The 19,751-nt window shown below is 46.6% G+C and overlaps 1 protein-coding gene across 4 annotated transcripts in view; it reads right to left on the reverse strand.

Annotated features, from left to right (window-relative positions):
• The window catches only part of DENND2A (DENN domain containing 2A), a 73,437-nt gene extending 56,731 nt beyond the window's left edge, over positions 1–16,706 (reverse strand). For 2 of the 4 annotated variants that reach the window (XM_090043292.1, XM_090043293.1), the window contains exon 1: positions 16,384–16,694. The gene's annotated coding sequence lies outside the window, so the exon portion shown is untranslated. Of the gene's footprint in view, positions 1–16,345 lie in introns of all 4 variants that reach the window. The other 2 variants (XM_090043291.1, XM_090043294.1) reach the window with 2 other exon arrangements.
• Between the last annotated feature and the right edge of the window lie 3,045 nt (positions 16,707–19,751).

A 19,751-nucleotide genomic window follows, 5' to 3' on the forward strand; every position in this document is an offset into this window, starting at 1 on the left:
CTGTGGCTTGTCAGCCATGATAGGAGCTTTCACAAGTACAGACATTTTCAAGGCTGGATATGACTTTAATAGGATCATGTAACATTCCATCAAATGTGGAGGTTCATTTCTCACCACAATTATCTATGTTACGTCCAGTAGAAGCTTTGGTTAGATTCTCTTTCTTCGCTATGCCATTTAGGTTATTTATGGCAGCAAGCAAGGATGATTTTTGAAAATAGTACGTATAGAAATTGTTTGCATAGGAGACATAAATACAAATTCTCCTATCATATTTATTGGAAGAGGCCCAAAGAGAACTTACATAATGTTATACTTGATATACTTGCTTGCTGGCAAGAAGTATGTTTGGCATTTAAATATGCATTCTTCCTCCCATCTCTTCCATATGTAATAATTTAAACATTGATGTTTCACAGTGTTTACATAATAAAAATCTTCCATTTAATTCATTTACACTGTGTCCATTACATTAATGTTTAAAGTCCAAAGGAAAAAAAAAGTAGGAAGGGGAATAGGGAGAAATTCCAAGATAAAAATGCATTATCTGGGAGGCAATTTTGTTTAAATCCATTTCTAATCAAAAGGAACATTAATAATATTGATAATTCTTTGAGCAAAGTTTTTATGAACTTGAGTGTGACAGGGCACTGTTGGTGCCTGCCACTTTAAGGGCTGGATCAGGCATCCAGCAGGTGCCTGATGGCAGCAGCCATTTTGAGAACCAGGTCTATAAAGGCTGCAGTCTGCTGCAGCCAGCCCAGGTAGAAACATTGCCTAGCTGAGCTACAGCAGGAGCAACCAGGAGGTAAGGGCAATAACTTATGGGGATGGCTAGGAGGCTCTTGGTCCTGGGCATGACAAAGAACTGTGCCCTGCTGGAGACAGGTGGCCTGGTAGGGTTCCTGGTGCTGCAGGAATCCCCAGGAAATGCCAGGCCAGTTACTACCCCGGTGAAAGGTGGGTCAGGGTGCCTTTATAATCCCAGTGCCCACAACTGGGGGGGTAACCCCACAGTAGGGCTGAGAAGGTGAGAGAGTGGGCTAGATGCTCAAGAAGCCTGACTTGAGGCTCACTTGACTGGTCAATGCTGGGGCCAGGACCAGAAGGGTCAAAGGGACCTGGGGCCTACTGCGAGGGACACCAAGGGCCTGAGATTCCAACTGGCCTTGGAGGTGAGGCCAGGGCCTGTGTGGCCAAAGGTCCTGGGAGCCATGGCTGAGAGGGGAAAGAGTACAGGAAGCAAGGCAGCCCAGAATGAGGGCAGAGTACACTGTCTGATAAGAGGTCTCCAGTTAGGGTCCAGAATGGAAGATGGTGGAGGCTGGAGACTCTAAGAACTGTGATGCTATCTGTGAGACATGGGCTGCAGTGTAGGAAAGGTCAGAGCCACAGATAGTACCCCCTGGCATCAGAGCAGAAATGGGCAGTCTCCCTCATCATACCAACAGCTTATGGAAACAACAAAGGAGAGACTGGGCGGACCTCCCCATAGAGACAGGTGGGTGGGTCAGCATGATGAGACTTGACCCCAAGAGGTGCCCCCTGTCACACTGAGAAATCACATTTCTAAGACTAAACATTTCGCCCAAAATGTATATTCTCACACACTGTTCCAAAGAAGAAATCCACCTTAACTCTGCCCCTGAACTCATTAAGGTTTTACACTACATTGTACTTTATCGTAGGAGTAAGAAGTTCATACCTCAGATGTATTTGTGATGTATCCATGATAAATGTTATACTTTGTGTGGGACTATAAATCAGTGGAAATACAATATCAGACATACAGCAATAGAACATCACCAGTTTGTCACATGGGTCATGGATAGAAATGGACAAATTTTTTGAGCCAAATTATTCGAAGAATAATGTAATTGTGGGTCAACGTAATCTATTTGTGAGTTCAGGCTGAGTTCAGAAATAATTTCTGTTGGGAAAAAAAAGTAAGGAAAATATTTTTAGAAAGGTTGAAACATTTGGTTTCAACATTTTCTAAACTAATCATTCCAGTTTTTCCTTTTGAAAGCACTTTTAATTTAAAAATTTTGCTGGATTTAAAGGTTTAAAAATAGCCAAAAATGTAATTAAGCACTTTGTTCAACTCAACTGAAAACAACAGTAATTCTTTCTTTTCCGTTTCAGGAAGGAAACGTAACAAGCAAAAATTGTTTGAGGTCAATACAAAATATTTTTTCATTATTTTTTATTGGACTATTAAACCAGGAATGCCAATTATTTTCACTATTTTTGTCCATGAAATGGTCATCAAATGATCTCCCTTCTTCAAAAAAAAAATATATACCCCTCAGGACTGTACCATCACATTGTTATAGCCTGTTGAACTGTCATAGCCATGTTGAAATTAATAGAATTATTATAGATTATACCAGCCCAGAAACTGGTCCCTCACCAAAATGGTCCCCACTTCCTGTTCAAACCCTTAACTTCATGTATCTAAGAGACAAACATTTTTTGCTATTTCTTGTAAAGGCAGCTTTAAAAAAATCACCCTGTGCAAAATTTAAAAAAAAATTTCAATGTAGTTATTTCATTATCACTCTTGCTACAGGTTTGTTTGCAAGTGGTAATAGAAGGACGAAAAATATGTTGCAAAGTTAATTCCAGGGGTCCTCCTGTGGAAAAAAAGAATCAAGTTAGTAAACATCTGTGCTCTTGGCACTGGTGGAGCTTATCGTAATTTTTTTTTTTGCCATCTCCATATAATTTAGTTCAAGATGATGCCCGATTCCTCAAAGAGCAGTGACTTCACTGCCTGCCTGAACTACAGTGAGAGCACAAGGAAGCCTGACCTCTCTGTGAATTAGGAGAGAGACTGGAACCTTCATGCATGAATAGATCTGGTTCAATGCACTTAAGGGTTGGGATTTTTATTTTTTCAGCACATGCTGTCAGAGTTGAACCACTGCAGGACTCATAAGAAACAAGCCCTTTTTTCTGATAAAGTCCATAGATCATTCATGCTAAGAAAAATTCTCTTCCTATTGTAAGTAACTCTTAAGGCATTATTACACGTGAACTCCAGCATCCCAGAAGGCACTGCCCCCAGCTGCTCTATCTTCCCCCACAGTGAAAGCAGGGACAGCACCTAAAGGTAAGAATCCCACCTCCCCTCCCTTTCCAGGAACTTCCCAGCCTCTGGGGCTCTTCATCCATACCCCCTTGCCCCTCAGGACTCTCCCCCTGTCCTCCTCTACCCTGAGAATTCCCCTCTGCTCCCTCCACTGGCCCTTATGGCTCACCTGCAGCTCCTGGTGCTGTCCTGCGGAAACAAGCAGGGAAGGGAAACCTGTTGGCCACCACTGCTGTGGCTGCTCTTTGGGCTAAGCCCAGCCCAGAGAGCGGTAGTGGCGGTGGCAGTGGTGGGTGGGTTCTCACACCCTGCTTGCTCCCCCAGGAGTTGCACCCTGCTTGCTCCCCCAGTGGTGAGCAGAGATCTGGAGTGTGGGGTGGGGGGGAGAAGTATGGCTGGCCTGATGTGGGCCAGCCGGAGAGGAGTGAGGGAAAGCACAGGTGGTGCTACCTGCCTCCCCTGCATCTCCAAATCTGCCCCACCTCCTCCCGGATCCCCACTCACTGCCCCCTGGTAGATCCTAGCTCCTGGTGCTGTCCCAGGGGAGCAAGCAGAGAAGAGGAAGCTGACCACTGTTGCTCCTACTCTCTGGCCTGGCCTCAACCTGGAGAGCCTGTTACAGCCTAGCAGTGGTGGCGGTGGCGGCAGTGGGAGTGGGAAGGTTCCCCTTCCCTACTTGCTGTGCTAGTACAGCATGAGCTGCAGGTCAGCTGGAGTTTATGGGGGGGTGGTGATCTGCAAAGGCCAGAGGAATGGGGAGGAGCTCCAACTGGCAGGAAAGGTGCCCCAGAGGCAAGGGGGACAGTGGTGTGGACAACTGCAGCCCAATCTGGGGTGGTGGGGGGCTCAATCTAGCCAGTGGCAGGCAGCAGGGAACCAGACTCTGGTCAGGCAGGGGCTGGCAGGCCCAATGGGACCCTGCTAGCCCCTGGCTGCCCAATCTGGGCCACCAGCCCTGCCCCTGAGAGAAGGGTAGGAACCAGCTTGAGTCCTAGCCACGTCCCTGTTCACCTCCCGTTAAGGCAGTGGTCTCCAACCTTTTTAAGTAGATCACTTCTGGCATTTAAAAGCAACCCAAGATCTACTGTGTGCTTCCCCCCCAGCTGCCCCCCCCCAAAAAAGTGAGAGATGAGTCTGTGGGGAGGGAAGGGGGGGCAGACCGAGGCAAAGGGAGAAAAAATTATTTGGGGGCTCACCTCCCCAGCAGGTAACTGCCACCTGGCTGGGGCCCCACTCAACTTACCCTGCTCCTGCCTCTGCAGCACTGTCCATCACCTCAATCTAGCCCAACCCCTTCCTTCCTCCACAGACTGACCTGCTGGGCTGGGGCATATGTGTGCATGCATGTAGGCACTCAGCCCTCCACCCCAGGCTTGGATCAACTCCAAGAGGCTCCAAGATCTACCAGTGGATTGAGATCCACTGGTTAGTAACCACTGCTCTAAGGGCAAGTTAGAGCAGTAACGGTTACAGGGGGGCGTCTACACGAGCCATCCACTGCACAGTTGTTCTGTGCAGTCATTTAGGACTTGCATAACCAAGTCCTAAATGACTTCATGTAACCAGCATTACTGCACAGTAGTGTCCCGGTATGGTTGCCTAGTGATGCTTGCTGTGCAGTAGCTCATTACTACTGTGCAGTAGCATCGCGTCACAGTTCATGCCTGGCATCAGTAAGCATCTCATGTACATGTGGCCAGGGGATATTAACCCTTTTGCGTGACTGCTCAAAGCACATGCTAATTTGAACACCAGTTAAAATTAGTACATGCTAAGTGTAATGTGTAAAAAGGCCCTAAAACAAGCTAAGTTAATGTTAATGTTACATTTAATGTTACATTTCACATTCAAGAACTCATAGATTTCATAGATTTCATAGACATTAGGGCCAGAAGGGACCTTGGGAGATCATCGAGTCCAGCCCCCTGCCCAAAGGGCAGGAAGTCAGCTGGGGTCATAGGATCCCAGCAAGATAAGCATCCAATTTACTCTTGAAGGTGTTCAATGTAGGTGCTTGAACTCACTAGTTTTGTTTTGTTTTTACAAAAAAAAAAATGTTTTCTGAAAAGATGGCACTTTTGACTACATTTTTGGCTGCAAAAGACAATCCTGTTTTCATTCCAGGAAGCTCCCAGCTGTCTGTGTCTTTGGGTCAAAAGTCCATCTGAGCCTTGCAGCCCATTGGGCTGGTCTGGATAATGCAGGCCAGTTTCCATATCCAATAGCACACAAAGAAGTTATGTAACTAGCCCCCTTTGGCCCTTTCAGTCTAAAGGGGCAGTTAGCTCTTTTGAGCTGGGTCATCCTTCAGCACCAGCTGAGAGTGAGGCTTCAAACTCCTGGTTTCTGGGGCCATAACAGGAGAGCTTAATCACTCTATCACTACATCTCACACCTGCATCAGATAGTCAACCAATTTAACAAAATAGGCCTTGATGTCTCACTTCATGCATCTACACTAACCTTATTCACCCACAGTGAGCCAAAGCAATAGCAATGATGGGTGCAAGTTTTAGTACAAACAATATGGGCCTAGCCACTGATATTTCTACCACAGTATCATCTAGAATTGCCCTGTACTGGATGTCTGTATGACTCAGTGACTATCTGTGGCAGGAGTCCTACTCTCGGAGCCCCTCTGGACATGTGGCTCCACCCTCCTGCAATGGGCCAACTGCCTGCTTACTCACCTGCCATGCCTTGATTTTATTTTGATTAACAGATGATTGTAATCAGAGGGAGGCTGTGCATTTCTATGTGCCCCAATGACAGGGGGCACTGCCTGTGGCTCCTTTTCCTCCCCTACACCGCAGCCCAAGCCTCGCAGATCGTGCTGGTGTGATTTGCCTTGGGCCCTGTTATGTCTTGGCCCTCCATTTGCTCTCGGGGCTCCCCGCTGCCCCTCCTCACTCTCTCTCGGGGCTCCCCGCTGCCCCTCCTCACTCTCTCTCTCGGGGCTCCCCGCTGCCCCTCTGCACTCTTGGGGCTGGGCCAATGCACCCCGCAAAATACTGTGCCTTCTCAGGCGTCAGGAACCCCCACGCTACTGAGAAGTCCCTGTGAGGCCTCCTCCATCCCCTAATAGCCTTACCCGGTCCTCCAGTAAAATAGTAAACGTAAAACACAAAGCCCCTGGGCTACAACATAAAAACTAGACTGTCCTGGTCAGAAGAAAACAATAGTACCTCCCTACCCAAGACAGCGAGCACAACAATCCCCTCAGCAGGACCTAGGGAATGCTCTTGCCATCCAGGTCCACTTCTTTGGGCTGGCCGAGTTCCTCTTCCTTCGGCCACCAGAGGGAAAACTGCCCTCCTGGCCCCCGGCTTAAGAAGGGCCAAGCTCCGCCCCTTCCTGTCTCTATGTTTACCCTGGTTGCCCTAGCAACCACCTGTGCAGTCCTAGCGACTGGCAGCTGAGCTTCCCTCTTTCCACCCCCAGGGGGCTCCCCCAAGCCGTTTCTGCTCTCAGTCGCAGGGCACCTACAAGCTCTGCGACACTATCCCAACAGCAGCGAGGTCTACATTTTCAGTGTCACTGATGGGAATACACGAATGGTAACAACTCTGTGAAATCTCAGGTAAAAAGACAGTCAAATGCAGATGCAGCCACTAAGTTTTGGTTTTCCAGTAGTGGGACTCAATGGCTGGATTTTATTTACCCCTCATATCCCGAAGTGACACCTATGTACTTGTGTAACTGCACTTTTGGCTCTTCAGCACAGCTTGTGCCTGCTAGAAGTCAGACAGAAAAACAACGCTTTTAGTAAATCACCTAGTGGTCAAGGCATTTGACCATGGAGTGGGAGGCCAGGATCGTACTCCTCTCCTCTCCCTCTCCCCCACCCCTGCTGCAAAAGTTACCTCTATCTTCGGCTACCCAGCAAACTGCTTAAACTATCAGATCATGGGCCAGACGTTATCCAGCCCTCTCTAGGCAGGCAAGACTGGGAAATATGTGAGGCCAGGAGGAAAAGAACAGGAGGAGGGTGCGTGGCTCAGTGAAATGGCTACCTCCCCGGTTAGGAAAAGGACTTGGGAAGTCCCTGTGAGGCCTCCTCCAACCCCTAATAGCCTCACCTGGTTCTAGCTTGGATTCCTCCTCCCAGTATGGCAGAAACCTTCCTAATGCCGTCTGTCTGATGAATATTACATGCAAGGTGAAGTGAGCCAGCCTCAAGGGGAGAGTTGGAGTGGGGTCTGGGCAATGCCTGGCCCATAACCTGGTAGTTAGAGCAGTTTGCTGGGAAGCAGGAGATGTGCTCTAACCACTAGGTGCATGTTGGGCCAATTGGATCTAGCTCCATGTCCCAGCTTTGTGCTTATCAGGACAAGAGAGTGACACTGAATTCTGACTGTGAAGTACTGTACCCACAGCCTAAAGTATCAAGTCAGGCAGACTCTCAGCTAGACCCTGACCCAAAGCCCATGGACAGAAGGAGGAATTGCTTGCGTTGATTTCCATAACTTTCCAAAGAACCTTGCCTACTTATGTCCTTAGACCAACACAGCTACAACCTACAACCCTGATAACCTTTGACTGGCTTCCGGGGTCTGTTTTGGCCAGACTCTGCTAAAATGTAAGAGCAGAGCATTGCACATGTCTGAAGAGGAGTCTTTCTCACTGTGATGGAGGCCTTTCCACTTGCAACACCATACTCTGAATAACTCAAGACTACACTCCTACCTAGAAGGAAATATAAAACCTACTTCCCCATGACAGGATTTTTGGAATGAGTAACTTTGGAAATGTGCTGCATTTCTGAATGGGTTACACGTGCCCTATTTTGGGAGTTTTAGAATTGTTCAAAGCAAAGTTCCAATAAACTGAGAAATGGAGAGAAAATCTTTCTTCAGGTCTGTGCAGGAGCATTTCTAGTGCCTTAAACTACTGGTTAATTCATCCTGGTTCTTTATGCGTGTGTTGATGAAACAGAATGGTGCTCTGTGAAATCTGCCATTTTACCCCATGAAAATTGGCACCTTTTGCCATGAAAATGAAACCCACAAGGTTCTGACCACCAGGCCTCCCGCCCGGTTAAACTATGCACACAGATGTGCGCATTCTTCCCCGCTCTGCTGTGCTGTGCTGGTTTTTGGCAAGAAACCTCAACAGCTGCACATCTGCAGAAGGGAAAACCTTTCAGTAAAAGATACAGAGGGGGATCGTATCCTTTCCCTCTCCATCCCCCAGAGCAAGCTCAGTATTTGTTTCTCTCTATATGGCACCCTGATGGGGTGATTTAACCATTCACATGTGCATGTCTGTGGTTGCAAAATGCCAGCGCCATTACCGCATCTCACCTGAAATGCTTGTAGTAATGTGATTTGTCAGCCAGATCTTGCCAGAGAATCTCACGGAGTGGAAAGAGGAATGCAACATTCACATGTGGCAATGACGTGCACATGCACATATGTCATGCTTCAACTTAAGAATATGCTTGAGTCTTTTCTGGAAAGTATTACTGTAAGTGGGTGCTTAACTGACAAAGAATATCTTGCGTTCAGAAGCTTGTCTAACTTCATCCCAGTTACATAGTTGGTCCAATAAAAGGTATCACCCTAAGAAATCTTTGCCTCTTGCATAACTTTAAATACTAGCTTAAGTCCTGTTGGCTTCAGTAGGGGTTAGGCCTGCTTTTACAGGTCAGTATGCACTTTTTCCCCCAGTAGGAACTGTTTACTGAACTGGGAGCCCTAGTGCTTTGTGGAAGGAATGAACGTAAGTCACACAAAGGCTCCAATTCATTGATGTATTAGTGCCAAGGACCTGAATCATTCACTCCTAAAAAGATGCCCTATCCATGGCACTGACTGTATTCCCAGGCAAAAAATCCACACATCTTAGTAAGCAGTCACTAATTAAAAAGAAAATTCAGTTTCACCAAGTAGTGAACAACCCTCTTTTGCAAATGAGCCCTGCTGAGGTACCTCCTACTGGGGACCCAGCAATCACCAGGACTTTTTGAAAACACAGGTATTGTGTGGCAAACCTTGTCAGGGGGTCTTCAGCTTTCACTGGTTTGCTGGATAGGTGGCTGCAAAGTCTACAGAGCCATACATAAAGGTAGGAATGGGACAGTTCCCAATGGATGCACCCCAAATCACCAGCTGCTCTTCAAACTTGATGCCACTTGGACCAGATTTTCAGGTGTGCTCCGAGCCAAATTTCTGACTGTTCGATGCCCAACTTGGGGGCCAGTTCTCCGAAGAGCACGTCCCTCCTACAAGGGTGGCTAAATAAAAGGCGCCTCTTCCAAAAAGCTCCACACTCCATGTACTGAGCTCTTGTGAAAACCCAGTCTCAGGTGTGGACCTATAGATCTGCCTGAGGGAGAGTGAGGCCTCCTCTTTCCTCCTCTTTCTTCACATTCATCCTACATCAAATGTCTTGTTCTCTGCTTGCTTTGGCTGCATCTACACCAATAAAACTGGGATCTTAACTTCTCCCCAAGCCAGCTCAACCCAGGGTAGCAATGGTGAAGATATAGCAGAGGTAAGGTTCTGTAGAGATTTTACCTAACGCTGTTGTAATGCCTGACACTGGTCTACACTACAACCTCCACTACTGCTACCACCAACTGTGCTGCTCCAGTGCTAATTTATGGCTCCCACTCTAGCTGCTGTAGACAAGGCTCCAACAGCCCAATTTACAATGCCTTCTCCTCTCATTTTGGCTTTTATTTTGGTTTTCCATGCCCTGTTTCTACAAGGGCAGCAGCCCACCCTGAATCTTCCACATGCCAAGAGTGGGGAGATTGCTGACAGTGCATCTGAAGCCACTGCTGCGTGAAGCAGCCCACTGGAGCGCTTAGGCCCATCTGTTACAGTTTGCTCTCTGCGTGGGTTACTGTTTTTGTTTTCGCTCCCTCTAGCTCCTCTGCCTGCCGGCCTCCCTCTATCCCTGCCCCCCCTTCTCAACTCACTCAGCTCATGGAGGAGAGTTCCCACCAGAGCTGGCTCAGAGCCAACATGTGCATGGGCAAAGGCAGCAGCCAGGAAAAGCCATCTTCTGCTCCCTTTCATCTCATAAACATTGTTGCTTCCCAGCTCATGAGAATAGTACAGAGCAAGATCTTCCACAACCATTGGGAGGGCCTGAATATCCGGGTAAGCTAACCCCTTCAGGCTCTGCTGAGCGCTGCTGCCAACCCACTGCACCACTCGTCCCCTGCTCTGCTCAGTCCCTCATCCGAAAATGCTCTCCTTTGCATGCTCAAGGACCTTTGCATCCTCTGTACCATAGAGAGAATCACAACAGGCACGTGTACCACTGCTGTAAAGTGCCACATTTAGTGGAAGGTTGCAACAACTCAAGACTGCCTGTTTCCCATTAACACTGAGGCCAATCATTTATAGTAAGACCCCTTTATAATATCAAGCACTAAATCATTAATCCTATACCTGAACACCCTTAGTCAATATAAAAGCAAACTCTAATCAGTGAAACCAGTCACTGTCTGCTCAGTTTAGTCCTAACATTGAAACCGGCCAGCTCTAGTCTAGCATGCTATCCCTAACCTGGGAAGTCATGAGCTATCTGTTGTTGTTTTCATCATCATTATTGTCAATAAAAATAATTTAAAATGTTAAAATGCAGATGTCTCATTCAAAAGGATAGAGTTCATTTATTCATTTAAAGGTCCCAGCATCTGACATGCAGTTGGCATTCACTCAGTTATTATTGTGGAAAATTAATCAGAAAGGATGAAATGGAGGATATCAAAATCATCCACCCTAAAAAGAGCTCCATGGCATTCCAAGTATCTTACATGTGTAATTTCCTGTTTCTTTCCCTTTGGATAGGTCTGGGGTCTCATGTTTGAGCAAGAGCAGGAGAAAGAAACACCTCTCACTGTTGCATATACTTCAGATTGGTGAAATCCTGGGGACAGTCCAGAACACCGTTGCTCTAGACAGCATAACAGGGTTCCCACAGGAAAGCAGTTTCTGTTAGCCAGAGACAGGGAAACTGGGCTACGACCATCCGTAACACAAAAATGATTCTTCTAATACTATTTCAGACATAGTACAGTCAGGGTCTTAAATACAGTGCCCTTGTATGAAATACCTGATTAGGTGGAACAGCAGTATTGCTATCTCCCTGTGTAGCTCATGAACTTATCCTAGTGGCAGGCTCTTTCAAATTTTCAGCCAGTTAAGTACTAACATCCTCCCATCTAGCTGGGATCTAGCCATACACCCACTGAGCATGAGAAGAACAGAGTAGTCATAACTGTGACAGAAGGTTATGACCCTTTCATTGAAAAATAAAAACTATTAAAAACAAAAGACCAACACACCAACATTTATATGAGTCAGAATTTTCTAACATAGGTGCCTAGATAAAAAAAAGAGACCAGCGTTTCCAGAGACACGGATCACCTTTTGCCCCGCTGAAGCCAATATTTAGATAGTATGGCCACAGGCAATATAGAAAACCCATGGATTCATTAACATGGTGCACAGACAGCTTGCGACTAGAGACTAGAATGAAACCAAGCCCACTGGCATTCATGAGGACTTGTAATCAAATTATCGGATGTGATCAGCACATCTATGCCCCTACTTCAGTCCTGCTTTCACCTCCAACAATCACTGATAGAGCAGTTTAGTGACTCAAAGCAGAGAAAATCCCACAAAGAAAACATGGAGCCTTTAGAGTTTTACTAGGGGGAAAAAATACCCCACTCCTCTCCTAATCCTAGCACAGCAATGTCCACTGAGTATCTCTGCATGGTCAGTAATATTTGACCTTGGACAATATCAGAGTCATGTCATGATAGGCTCTAAAAGGGTAGGGAGGAATTTCTAGCCCTGGAGAGTCAGTCCTTGGTCTCCCCCAGAAAGGTTTTTGGTGTGTAAAAAACAGACAAATGAGTTAACGAAAGCTTATTCCAGCTATAGCTTTTTCTTTCAAACCTCCTCCAGCTCTTGGGACACTGCCAAAGACTTAACAGCCACCAGTACTTAAGTCCTTTCAATAAGAGGTACTGTCCTGAAGAGCTGATAGCCGTGCCAAGCTCTGACTGTGGATGAGAGCCTTCACATTAACCTGTTCCAACAACATAGCACAAAGAAACCTCCCAGTTGGGTATTTGCCAAATAGTAAAGGTTTCACAAAGGGAAAAGTAAGTGAGAAGCCAGTGCCATCCACTGTGTCTGCTCACTTAGACCCTAAGTTGCTTGGACGTGTTATGAACACTTAATAGGGGACTGATTTACCCCTATCTTTTTGGGAGATTATAAAGCATCCTATAACCCCTTTTTGTAGCAAGGGTATCTTCAAGCACTCTTAGTTTCATTGTCTGGGACACAAAGCTTAGCTTGGACAAGAAGTACCATGGGATCTGTAACACCCAGTACAGACAGGCAGAGGAGACCAGTTCTGAGAGCTGGGTTTTCATAACAACCAGTTAGTTCTGCACTGCCTGTTGGTGAATGGAGTGGAGTGCGCATCCACGGTTGAATGTGAGACTTCAACCATGATTTCTAGTACATAAGCAAAGAGTGCTACCAGCTGGGCTATAAATCTACAGATTGCTTTTACACCTCAGGTCACTCTTGTGCTTTGTTTGCAGTGCTTTCCCTTCAGTTTCTCAAAGAGATGCCTATTGTCTTAAGAATCTTTTGATTTCACCTCACTGAAATACTTCTAGCTATTCAGAAACAAAATATGAATACTGACTTCCTACCTGATGTATCAGAGTTCACACAGATATTTTAAAATTTATTATTGCCAACTACCAGATTTGAAAACACAAATAATATGAAGACAGCTCAGGTTACAGCGACAGGCTGCCAATGTTTCCATTCTGAGCTCATCTCATATTGGTTTGACTTAGAGATACTCATTTCCTGGGGTTCAGAAATGCAGCCCACAAGCTTTATTAGAAAGCTGTCAGAAGCATGGAGCTCACTGCATGGTAATCAGCCACAAAACACTCATAAAAGAGCTGCAAGGTTCAATGCAATTGAATGAAAAGTTACCACTGAGAGGATGGCCAACAGCTAAAGTAATAACTTGTACACTTCCAAATTTCCTTCTTGCTGGAGGGATAAGGATGTTCCCTCTTTCTCTCTTTATCCTCAGAGCCATTGTCCACACAGCTTGTGGTTTCTCAGGACCCCACTAACAACTCTGCTTCAATGACGTGAGTGGCTGCAGTGCCAGAAATTACTCTGTCTTATCCAGAGTCAAGTACAGTCTCTGCAGGACTCTCCAACCTGACCGGAAACTAAACTGTGCTCTCAAGAGATGCCATTCAAAGCATTAGCCACAACATTGCCATGGCTCTGGCAAAGCAGGAACCACAGTGTTAACCACAAAGCATTAACCACAGTGTTAAAGCATTAAGTACAACGTTATCCACAGCTCTGGTTAACGTTTCTGATTAGGAGGTAAAACAAGCTCCACTGAACTATAAGTACTGGTGGGAAGATGCAACTTCCGGGCTTTAGTCTGATATTGTAGTGATGAGCACAGTGCAAGATGTCCGTATTCTATCTCTATAGGTTTCTGTGCAGCATCCATCATTGTGAACCCAAGCACTTTGCGACTTGGCTTAGAAGAACCAAAGGCTGTGGACCAGAAAAGGCCAGGCCACCTCCCAAATGTTGTCCTCCAGCATACATTTCACAATTTGAAAATATCAGCAAGGGTAGAAATCATATGCCAAGTCTCATAATGTATTTAGCATTATCTCAAACGTCCTTCCCTTCTTGCTCTGTCAGCTCAGAAGCAATGAAGGAGCTCAATGAAGTCTTGCCACTTGCTTGAGTTGCTCTTGCCAAGCATTTGACCACAACTGCTTAGCTCATATCTACAGAGCTTAGTACTCCAAGGTGGTCTACCATCCAAGTAGTAGCTAGATCCAGGACTGCTTGGCCTTCACAATCAAACAAGACCTGGTACATCTGAATTAGAAGGACAGCCTGACATCTCCAAAAGTACTAAGTTAAACAAGGGAGCTTCAAGCAATTCAGCAAACATATGGCCAACCAAGCTAAAAGTTCTGGGTGGGATCCTGACACTATGGAAGTATACAGGAGTTTTGTCATTGACTTCAAATGGGTCAAGATATCACCCGGAGTGTTTTGTTGTTTCTCAAAGTCATCATGTGGCTGAAGAAAGATGTGGGACTGAAAACACTAGAAAAGGAAGTTCACTGCTTAGAAGCAAAGCAACCTCCACCACTTTGCTCCACCCATTCTCCTCAGTCATGAAACAGGGCAACCTCTAAGAGTGAGAGATGATGAATTACTTATATGTCCATGTGTATTTAAAGGCGCCCAATGGATGGTACACGCTGGTAGGCACATGTCCACATAATCCACAGAGACCTCGCTGAATAATGAAACAACAAGTGTTTTGAGTCACTATGTACCAATGCCACTTGCAAACCAGTGACCTATGCATGACTGGTTTTCCAAGGCAATATGCCTTTTCATAAGAAAGCAATAGATTAAAGAAAAATGGCACAACTGTGGAGGGAATACGCTTAAAATATTGATTTTTTTTACCTCTGCTAAGTACACAAATATTCAGCTAAAACTGAAATAATTATTTCTGAGCAGACAAGAGGATCCCCTGCAGACTTGTGCATTTCTATTCCCCGAGGTACACATAGCTGATTCCACCTAATGTCTCAAGACTGACTGCTTTATGCCTTTAAATCATACCTTTATCTAAAGTCTCCAGCCACAAGAAGGCAAAAGCCCTTTTTGTCTCCTTTCTGTGTAACAAAAGGCAGACATTAAGTAACTTTTCCTTACCTTAAGAACAAAAAAAGAAAATGCCCTTTTCCTCCCAAAGAGTTTGCTTTGACTTCAGACTGGGTCTTAAAGCAGCAGGGCAAATATCAGCCATTATTAAAACCCTCAGCCCTGAAACTGTTTTTTCCCCCTTCTAAATTTATTACTGCTTTTCCTCCCTATAATTTAGAGGGAAAAATGTGCCTGTCAGTTTTTCCACTTGGGAATCTGTTGCTGGAAATTTAAAGCATTATACAGCCTATGGAATACGTACAATGTCTCCATCCAAGACAGCCTGTTGTTGAGCTGATCAAATCACACCGTTATTATTATTATTTACCCCTCCGTTCTCTGGGATGCCAATGATGGTTTGCTATGATGAAGAGGCGAGCGCGTGAAAGCTAGATTTGAAGTGTGAGGGGAAGGAGAGTGGCCGTACACCACTTTCCCTTCCAACACCCTGCCCATTCCCAGAAGGCGAGATTTATTTTTTGCTTTGTTTTTTAAGTGGACTTTAAACATGAGTTAAGGAGTCGCTTTGCACCTCTCTGCTTCAAAAAAATGCAACTGAGAACTCAGATTAAATATCTGGAAGATTTTGCTGCCTTTGAGACACCAGCAGAATAGGGCCCAACTCTCCTCTCATTTATGCCAATGAACCTGAAGGACTTCCCCGAAGTTCCTCGTGATTTACACCAACTTGAGTGACAGGAGAATCAAGTCCACAGACCCTTGTCATTCCCCCCAATTCCTCAGCGCCTCCACCCAGTCCCTGCAGCTGTGGTGTGTAAAATCAGGAGGGTTGCTAGATAGCTGCACTTTCTAGTTCATTTAGTCTTGGCAGGGGTGGGGAATGGAGGGAACTTTAACCCTTTGTATCTCCGGGCTGAAAACAATACTTGAAAACATGAATGCAAATCCTGCCCCAGATTAATTGGGGGAGAGCCTGCCAATGCTGCGGACGTGCGCGTATTGTTACTCTCCCTGCAATGATATAACGGCCCCATCTCTCTTGCCAGCCCCATCTGCTCCTTCAAGCAAGAAATGGGAAGAGAGCTCTCCCTTGTGAGCCTGCTGGGTGACTCCAGGGACAGGAGGCAGAGCATGGGGACTGCTGCGGTGATGCTCAGCTTCTCTGCTGACTTCGCACAAGACCCCTGAGCCAGGGTCCAGGGCGGCGGCTGCAGCCCCTCCAGTGAGGATGAAGTGACGGCAGTATTTCCTCCCTTTTTTAAATGAAACTTCAGTCTCTTTTGTCCGTGCCAAACCGGAGTTCCAGGCGATATCTGCCTCCCTGCCCCTGGGTAACATGCAGCTGTTTGGTTCTGGAATAAGCTGATCCAAAAGCCCCCGTGCCCAATGTATTCCCAACACTGGCTGACAAACCAGAGCTGGTCGCCTTTATCTAACCATCCTCCCCTAGCTAGGGCCCTTCGTCCCCTCTCCCCGCACTCCCCAGCATGCGAGTGGGTCAGCTCTGCTGGCGCCCCATCCCTACCTTCCTGAGCGGCAGTGGCTGGCCTGCAGCTCCTTTACCTTTACGCCTCATTTTGGGCACCTCCTGACCCACGCCGGCAGCAGCCGCAGCATCTGGATGCATGGCTCCCTGGCTCTCCCCCCTTTTGTTAGCAGAGCGCCTTACAATCCACTTGGAAGGATTTTTCCTTTCTCTGGCAGTCCCCACCTCCCTGCTCCATGCAGATCAGTTTCCACTCCTAGACCATTGCACAGACACAACCAAAGCTGCTGCTGCTTGCTCTGCCTGGGCTTTGGCGGCTTTTCCGTCCCCCAGACTCTCCTGTTGCTTTTTCCCTCTCTCCTGACTTTGTGACTATCTCTTCGCACTCGTGACGTTAGACACAGGAGGGGGAAGGGGTGGAATTTTCTTCCCACCCTTCCCTAGCCTGACCCATCCTGACTCCTTTCCAGTGAGCTAATCTGCAGCTGGCTGAAGAACAGGCCCCATTGCCATGGAAACCCATGTCCCTGAATGCTTGACAGACTTGGGGAAACTACAGTAAACAGGACCTTCTGCTGGACTCTTTTCTCTTTCAGGGGTGAATAGTGGGCTGAGTTAACTGTTTCAGTGCTTTTCAAGCACTTCTTTCACCTCTATGAACTGGCCCCTAAGATCTCGACAGCTTTTCAAGCTCACCAAAAAGCAATCTCCTTGGCTGATGTGGAGCGCCACCCATACAAAATACATACTACTTGGCACAGAGTTGATGGAAATAAAGCAATTGATAAACAGAATGAATTTACAATTTACAAGCAGAACTGCAGGATGCCCAACTTGTGGAGCTTGGGCAGGATCAGACCCAAAGACTTGCAACAACTGGCACCATGCAGCACAATTCTCCGACACCCTGCAGTCAGCTGTGTGGGTGGGGGGCACTGCCACATCACACAGCACTGCATTCAACTTTTATTTTTCTTTTAATAGGAAAAGGAACTTTCCAGAGAACGGATTTGGAGAGGAAGCAATGGGAAGGTAGCTGTACTGTGTGGAAGCTGTGGTTCCCCCCCCCCCCCCCCAGCATTTTTTTTAGCTTTAATTTGGCGGTTGTGATCACACTTCCCTTTTCCTCTGATCTTTTGCTGTTCTGCTAGTAAAATTACCCACCATTACTGTTGTCATTATCTCAGTTGCAAAAAAGTATGCTGAGTATTATCCAGATCAAATCAAAGGTCCTGGGGGAGTTGCTCAGTCAAATTACAGAAGTGCCAGTTCTAGTGATTGTATCATGACTCTCCTCGTACTTGTTCTGTTAAAGCCCCAACTCCCGGAGTCATGTTATTTCATGAGACTTGCCATTCTTTTATAGAAACAGCAATGCTTCTAGTCTTCATGGCTGCAGAGAAAAGCAACATGATGCAACCTAAATGTACTTTCAAAGTCTGCAGCCAGAAGGCAAAGTCCCTGTTTATTATTATTTTGTTTAAATTTCATAGCTGGGGCCTGATTCATGCTTTTTGAACAACTGCAGTGGGTGATGCTGTAATCTGGATGTGAAAGGACGAGGGAGACTAGCATGGAGTATGGGAGCAGGAACAGACAATGCAGGGCAGTTGCATCAGTACCAGGGTGATGTGGTTACTCATGTAGACATGCACACATTTTGACGGCTCCAAACCCCCTACTTTTCAATCGGATGCAACAAGCTGAGGGTGCTCTTTTGCTCACAGTTCTGCAGGAGCCAGGAAAACACAGAATGCAAGAAGTAAAACCATAATGTAGAGCTCTCCATCCCAAAAGTTTCCTTAAGTTTCCTTCACAACCAGATCGACAAACTCTTTCACAGAAACTGCATGCAGCCAGTGTGCTGAAGCTAGTATGGAACAGGACAGTTGTTCAGTATGACACAGCTACACACTACCAAGTATCTGAGACAGGAAGTAAAAGATCACCACCAAATTGCCAAACAGTAATGTGACTAGGGTGGGGTTAGTGGGGCACCAGCCCCGAGCGCTAATTATGGGGCAGGGGCACCAGAATCCCCCCCAGGAGTCTTTCCAATACAGCAGCCCTGCACCCAGCAGTACATCTGGGGGAGCGAGTTGAATGGTGCTCCCCCTCTGCTGGGGAGCTTAGCAGGTACAACTCTGTGGAGAGGGGGAGTGAATGGGGCCCCAGAGATGGCTCCCAAGGGGCTCATGCTATGAGGCTGCTATGCTGGACTCTTTCTCTACTGCTGCCACCTACCTGGAAGGCAGTGCCGGCTACAGCAGCATCAGCAGCAGCTGTATCCCCAGTGCAGAGATCTGGGGCAAGTAAATCTTCCCTTCCTCTCCCCTCGCAATGTCTGGCTTACCACCTCCTCTCCACACCCTGGGCGCTGCATGAGCTCACTACACTTCTGTTGCCAAAGCCCTTTTTCCATGTCGTTCAAAATTCCACCATGTTCAAAACACAGAAGTCCAACCTCAGAAATCCTTCGATCATCTTAAAGTTTGTAAGAAACCAAATAAAATGTATCAATCAATCACAAGTTCTTTATATTTGCCTTCTGGTTTCTGATGCTTCAGGCCATGCTTGGCTTATGTTTTCAAGTCTTCTCTGCAACCATGAGAGCTGGAAGTTTCTTCTCTTTAAAGAAATGCAAGCTGAGATTCCCATGAAATGACATGACACCAGAAGCTGGGGCTTTAAGAAGAGCACCAACTACTGCAAGCCTCCCAGTTCACCAAAAGAGCTGGGGACACTCCAACCATTTGCTGCTGCATGACAGAATTTATTCACCCAATTCAGCAATAGATGAAGAGCAGTGGGAGAGGAAACCAAGGGAGAAAGTTAGTTGCCTGGTCAGTGGCAGAATCGGGAATTAAATTCAGTTTCCCTGAATCCGTGTCCAGTGCCTTAGTGACTGGACCACAGTGCCTTGATCGTTACTTGTGCCCCCTCTGTAGAGGACATCATTAAGCGATTTGCCAGCCTGAAGCTATTCCCAGTTCAGAGGCACGGGCCCCTTTGGCTCTTTCCAAGTGCTAGTGCCCCTGCAAAGGGCAAACTTTGGGAGAGTCAGAGTGTGGAGAAAAGGTGCCTGTAACACTTTTCCAGATGAGGAATAGTGAGGACTGAGGCCGTTCTCAGTTGGTGCCTGTCCATTAACATGCCCCAGGTACCTTAGCACATTTTGGCTCCCAGAGAGGGCCAGTGCTGCAGCTGACCAGCCAGTGATAGGAGCTCTACTGCAAACCTGTTGGTCATAAAGGCCTCAAGGCTGCAGAACGATTCAGGTGGATGCATCTGAACACCTTCAGCGAGTCCTGGTGAAGTCAGTGAGATTCTGGTCTGCTTGTGTGGATCATTTGCAGGAAAAGAGCCAAAAGCAATTACAGGGGAAAGTCAGGAAGGAGTGGGATGAATATTCCTTAAGGATCTTCAGCTGACAGGGCAAGTGGAG

Source organism: Crocodylus siamensis, chromosome 4, assembly GCF_052110815.1.
Source record: "Crocodylus siamensis isolate JL-2025a chromosome 4, ASM5211081v1, whole genome shotgun sequence".
Taxonomy (NCBI): Eukaryota; Metazoa; Chordata; order Crocodylia; family Crocodylidae; genus Crocodylus; species Crocodylus siamensis.